Source organism: Lactuca serriola, chromosome 7, assembly GCF_051521515.1.
Source record: "Lactuca serriola cultivar US96UC23 chromosome 7, Lser_US96UC23_V15, whole genome shotgun sequence".
In the NCBI taxonomy this organism is placed as follows: domain Eukaryota; kingdom Viridiplantae; phylum Streptophyta; class Magnoliopsida; order Asterales; family Asteraceae; genus Lactuca; species Lactuca serriola.
The window spans coordinates 34,847,749-34,853,451 of record NC_136414.1 but is presented as its reverse complement, the minus strand read 5'-3'; the positions used below and the strand labels follow the sequence as shown (position 1 = coordinate 34,853,451).

Genomic DNA, 5,703 nt, shown 5'->3' with positions numbered 1-5,703 from the left:
GGCGCGACTGCCAGGTTTATGACATTCTCTTTTAGGCGCATCTGCCGACATTATCTTATAAGCGCATCTGCCAAGATTATCCTATAAGTGCATCTACTATCGTTATGACAATCTCTATTTGGCGCATCTGCCAAGATCACGACATTCACTACTTGGTGCATCTACCGATATTATTCTCAAGCGCATCTGCTAGTTTTATGACGTTCTTTAATTGGTGCATCTACCAATATCATTCTTAATCATCTTTCATACCTCATCATTTTATCACATACCAACTATCTCATCTACCCATGTTCTACCCAACATATTTGTAGATATAAAATACATATACAGTTTAACTCATTTAAAAACTATATAAAACATCTATTCCACACTCATCTCAAATAAAAAACAATATATAAACACATAGCACGTATTTTATAACAAATACTTCATGTTTATGTGTTAGAAGAAGGTAACCACACACTCACCCAAACATATACTTAATACATTCAAACCATACTTGTATTATACCCGTGTTTATGAAAGGGACTATACACCCACACATATAAACAACTTTATATTATACACATAGCACGTATTTTATAGCATATACTTAATATTTATGCGTTAGAAGAAAGTAACACTACTAGAAAAACAGCCTTTTACGATGCTCATTGCGCGTCGTAAAGGGCTCAGACGACGCGCAAATGCGCGTCAAGGAAGGCCCTGTCATTAAGAGAGACGATGTGCATTTACGACGCTCATTTACGACGCGCAATTACGACGCACGTTTACGACATGCAATGCGTATCAAGAAAGGCCCTGTCATAAAGGAAGACGACACGCATTTGCGTATCGTAACCTTACGACGCGCGTGTTAATGACACGCAATGCGTATCAAGAAAGCCCCTGTCAAGAAAGGCCATGTCATAAATGCAGATGACACACATTTTTGCGTATCATAATATTAACTGTTTAAAAAAATTATTTATAGATTTACTAATTTTCAAATTAAATTTCCATTTCATGTCTCATAATAGAAAATAAAATACCATATACAAAAAATATAATACATTGCACAAAAGTTAATGTCATACAAATAATCATTCCAATAGTAAACAAATGGATATCAAAGGGATCAAAAATATGCTTGTCTTCTAATAGAACTTATACACAAGAAAGTACTGAATTTGCTATTGAACTTATACACAAGAAGAAGGTGTTTGACTTCGGAAAATGTCTCAGCAACTGAATTGGCCTCGGAAGCTTGTGGTTTGACTGCAACTGAGATAAGGATACCATGTTTAGTCTTCTTAAGCTTACTAAACAAACTTTACAATAAGATAATATAAAACTGAATTATTATTAAGATTAAGCCACAGATGCACTCAAGCTATACAATAAGATAATTTGGTATATTTTTCAAAGTACAATGTTCTAATAAGAAAAAATGAAATTAAGATGTTATAAACTTGTAATAAATAAATAAATCAATGAAAGTGCATTGTTACTTTATGAATCTAACCCTAAAAAAGCTATAGAACTGAGGAGGCGAAGATTACCACATCTTTATTTTGCAACATGAATGTCCCCGTTATGATGGATACCTGTTGATGACAAGAAACCAAATTATCAAGATAAAAATAATTATAACATTTCTTGCATTTTGGATAAATATGTGCAAATATTATCTTATATTAAGAAATAAACTAATAGTAGCATGCAATTAATGAAGAGACAGATTTAGTCCCTGAAAAACTTACATATAAAACACTCTTTATAATGGATGCACAATTTAAAGTCAACGAGAGAGCAAATCCAGTCAACATGGCTATGAATGGATAACTTGTGAGTAGTGGTATAGACACAACCTACACAAAACATATTCAAGACCTCACTTATCAAAAAAACATCCCATTTTTCAAGATTCATATATATAACTTTTTTTCTCTCATGCAAAATCAATAATTACATCAAAAATGAATAATTAAATTAAACAAATGGTAAAAGAAAAACTAAATTAAAGAAAAATCGCTTACTCCTGCAATACGAGCTACTACTATGGGGCCAAATATCCTTTCCATAATTGGATACAATGTGAACTGGAAGTGTAAATCATATTCATAGGCCTGCACCATCCCAGTTTAAAAGGTACATTTAGTTAGACGATTGTGTACAAAAGCTAATAACTGTCCTGATGTATAGTGGCTTCAGATTAAAGGACTTGCAACAAATCTTGTAAGAGCATAAATGAAAAGTGCAGTGTTGTAAACTGTAATAGAAAGAAATAAAAGTAAAATGTTTTCACAATATGCAAATACATAAAAGTACGTTGTTATTTCTTGTAAACTGTAATATACCTGGAAAGTGAATATGACCTGGAAAGTGAATATGACCTGGAAAGTGAATATCATCTTCTGCCACATTCTCCAACATGATGAACTCAGGGACATTAATAAATGGAGGATCATTTCGTGGGTTGACAATGACTGGAATATCCAAATCATGCTTCCCATGCTTGTTCATGGTGGTAACCCTAACAGTATCTTCACCACTGAAGTTCCCCTCCCTGATTTATAAATATCATATAATATTAAGAGGTTAAAACTCAAAAGTAAAGGGAAAGTAGTTAAAAAAAATTGGTAGAATTTTGAGTACCCGATGTATCTAGGGTTTGCTCACATAGTTGAACCATCTCTTTATGCTTCCCCAGCTGTGTAATAAGTAGGGGCAAATCAGTCAATTTCAATTATTAAACTAACAAAGATTATGAATCACATTCACATACCATGAGAAGAGCCTCTCCTTTCATATTAAGTAGTTTCTCTGAAAAGGAGCTTATTGACCTTCATGAAATTGGGATCTAATGCAGCAGCCATTCTACAGTCGTTTAGACATTTTCCCTCATTCTTCCAAGAGCCATGCGTATAGTTGCACGATTGCTATAATAGAAAATAAGAGGCTGTATATAAACGCCAGGTGTCTCTGTATGTTGTATTGAACTAATACCCTTTGAATAACATACTTCAGCTTCTGATAAATCTCCACTCTTATAAACCTCGTTTCCCCTGCACAAATCAATTTATTTCAGAAATCAAAATCATATTAGGTTTATACAAATGTAAAATATCAAAAAAAAAGGGGGGGGGGGATAAAACAACACCTTTTTCGCCAACTGTCACATGTTTCTTGTAGCCTTTGTGTGCTCCCTGTTACCAGGTTTATGAGAATATGACAAATTAACACAGCCAGTTCTCAGCTTATACTTCTTCTGATGTGGTCGTTGTCTCACTGCCATGTCAGCACTAGCAAAAGATGTAACAGAAGGTGAATATATAGATTTTCATGTCAAAAAAAAACTTACAAGAACAACTAGCGGATCACAAGTAAGAGCATGGCCATTGATCATGTTAATAGGAAGCATGTTCCTATCTCGATCTATTGTGTTCACTAGAGTCTCATCTCCATTCAGCCATATTTGAGCAACATCAAGTCCAACCTTCACCAAACCACCCTATAAATAAACATATATATGTAAATACTAGTAAATAGTCAAACAAAAGTTTACTAAAGTCAACTTTAGGCTACTTACTGGATTGTTTCGGAGATCCAAAATGTAAGATTCAACACCCTGATTTTCCAATTCACGAATGGCGTGTTTCATATCTGTAGCAGCAGTCTGTTTGCAAAATCTTGTTGTTAGATGAATTTAAGATATGAAGTTATAAAGTAAGACTAAGATTTAGAGAATTAATAAGCACCTGGGAGAAGGCTAATAGCTTTACATATCCGGTTTTGGATACATGACCATTTGGTGTTCTATGAGGAATGATGACACTTGATATAGGAGAAAGTCTGATGAATTCCCGGGGTAGTTTCACCTCTCTAAAACTAGAGTCAATGGCCAACTTTTTTCCCTGTAGATCAGAAATGTGAACATGCACAAATTTCTATAAAATCCTTTAGAAAGGAATCAACCATTACATTCCTTCCTACAAAACTTACATTGTGCACTTTGACTGTAACACTTGTCCCAACATGACCTCTGAGCTTTTGTGCAGCAGCTTCACCACTAATCCCTTTAATTCTCTCTCCATTTATTTCAATTAACTCATCTCCTACATGTATTCAAGCTCTAGCAGCTGGGCTACCCTCAACACAGGACAATACAACCTGAAACAAAAAATTTTAAATTTTTAAAAATAAAAAATAAATAAGAATCCATAACTGAGGTCTCAAGTTCAAGTCTCGACATCACCAACCATATGACCGGTTTCTGGTTCAGTATTCACAAATAGTCCAACTCCTTGCACGTTTCCATCACTTCCAATTCTAAAACTTTGGTATTCCTGTACAAATCATTGCCGAAAAGAAAATAGAGTAAGTTTCCCCTTTTGGAATCTAGGAGTAAGAATAAGTTACAAAAATGGTCCCTGTTGTTTCTGAATTTTAGTCCAAAACTGAAAACTCTTTCAGAAACCACAGGGACAATTTTTGTAAAAGTAATGTGAAAATTCACACCTTTGGACTGATAATGCGAGTGAAGCAATCTCCAAGAGTAGAAAGCATTCCTTTAATCTTGCTGTATGCGGCATCAGCTGTTCTAAGTGGAAGCATTTCCACCATTGTTTGTTGGAATTTTGAGTCCTAGTCTACAGAAAACACATAAACTTACGTTAAACTTATTGACACTAAATGACATAAAACAACAGAAATGAATCGTACCTTGATGATTAAAAGTTGGATCAACAAAAGCGTCTCTGATCAAACCCCAAGTCTCTACGAGAGTTCGCTGCACAACATTCACCTGTTACGAAATCAAATTTTACCAAACCCATATAAGCAATAGATCGAACACCTTATCTGCACAACCCAAACAAACTACTAAAAAAGATGATCGAACTGAACACCTACCTCATGAGTATGAGAAGCTGGGAATGCTATTGTCAAGGACTCGGCAAGAGCTGGTGAATCTAAACAAACAGAGACTGCAGCAGCGAGCCCGATCAAACCTTTAGCAATTGAATCAATCAATTTCTTATTGGATTCAACTGATTCGTTCGAATTTGCCTTGGGTAAAGCTTGAGGTGGTGTTGGTACTTTACACTTGCTATGGTAACCATTGAAATTGGAAGAAGATAATCAGTACTTATAGGGAAAAGTTGAAGAGGTTGGTGTTTGAGGGGTTTTGGTGTAAATTGATGAAAGGGGTGAAGAATTACTAAGATCGAGATTAGGTCGGCATAGAGCATCCATGGTAGATACTCTAACTGGAGGATTTAGGGGGTTTGTAGATCGTAATCAAGATGAAGGGATTTTTGGGGAATGAATGAACAAGTGTAATGGTTGGATTTAAGGGGATTTATGGTAATCCCTAAAAATCAGACCCAAAAATCTCTATATTGGGTTTACAAATACACAAACCATGCTTTTTACTGGTTCAGAAAACTAGAAGGGTGATTAGGGTTTTCTAGAGAGAGAGAGAGAGAGAGAGAATGTAGTGGTAGAGAGAATGCAGAGCTAGAGACTTGACCCAACATTTAATATACCTGGTAGAGAAGAAATAACGAGGTTTGCTAAACCCTATCGCAGCCATTAATCTCTGTATCCTCACATAGTCACACAGGGAGCAATGATCGATCTTAGAATTCTCACAGGTCTCGTCAATCTAGCCCCTCAGCCAAGAAGAAATTCGATACTAATAAGAAGAAACGAGGCCTC

At 35.3% G+C, this 5,703-nt stretch overlaps 1 pseudogene; it reads right to left on the bottom strand.

Annotated features, from left to right (window-relative positions):
• Window positions 1–2,192: 2,192 nt before the first annotated feature.
• On the bottom strand, window positions 2,193–5,238 carry LOC145063875 (carboxyl-terminal-processing peptidase 3, chloroplastic-like; annotated as a pseudogene).
• Window positions 5,239–5,703: the final 465 nt, after the last annotated feature.